The following is a 531-nucleotide window of genomic DNA, read 5'->3' as shown; positions in this document are numbered from 1 at the left end:
AGAGAGAGAGAGAGAGAGAGAGAGAGAGAGAGAGAGAAAAGGAGAAATGAGATGGCTCTGGGGCGGTGGATGGAAGCGTTATGGTGCCACAGACATTTATCAAGCTCCACCTATGTTCTCTGCTGGGGAGGTTTCAACTGAGCAGGGTGATTAACATGCATCCCAGGCATCTCGAATCGCCTCTATTTGCAGTGAGATTGGCAAAGCAACAGGAGGAGGAAGAGAAGGCAATTGGAGAAATGAGGCCCCCCCCCCCCCCCGCAAGGAGACAAGATCCCTTAGGGACTTTGACGTGGTTGGGGGTGGGTCGGAGCCAGCGTCCACTCCTTGGACTGTAGGCTCTGTGGGTGGCGAGGGCAACTTGTTTGCTCCCGCAGCCTTGGGCATGTGGGATTAGTTTACCCATTGCAAGACAGAAAGAAAAAAGAGGACTGATGTTGATATTCCATGCCCAGTATCCTTTGTAGCTTACTTATTTCCCTCCCTGAAATTCTCTCTCTCTCTCTCTCTCTCTCTCTCTCTCTCTCTCTC

The 531-nt window shown here is 51.6% G+C and overlaps 1 protein-coding gene across 3 annotated transcripts in view; it reads right to left on the bottom strand.

Moving 5' to 3' along the window:
* KBTBD11 (kelch repeat and BTB domain containing 11) overlaps positions 1–531 on the bottom strand; it is a 59,996-nt gene that overhangs the window by 44,255 nt on the left and 15,210 nt on the right. The window contains exon 1 of one of the 3 annotated variants that reach the window (XM_069065403.1): positions 111–210. The exons of the other annotated variants lie outside the window; for them this stretch is intronic. The gene's annotated coding sequence lies outside the window, so the exon portion shown is untranslated. Of the gene's footprint in view, positions 1–110; positions 211–531 lie in introns of those variants that run through there. 3 annotated transcript variants of the gene reach the window in all.

This window comes from Petaurus breviceps, unplaced genomic scaffold, assembly GCF_028583685.1.
Source record: "Petaurus breviceps papuanus isolate PSGF00001 unplaced genomic scaffold, PetGlider_PUasm1.0 90686, whole genome shotgun sequence".
In the NCBI taxonomy this organism is placed as follows: domain Eukaryota; kingdom Metazoa; phylum Chordata; class Mammalia; order Diprotodontia; family Petauridae; genus Petaurus; species Petaurus breviceps.
This window is presented reverse-complemented; position numbering and strand designations above follow the sequence as displayed.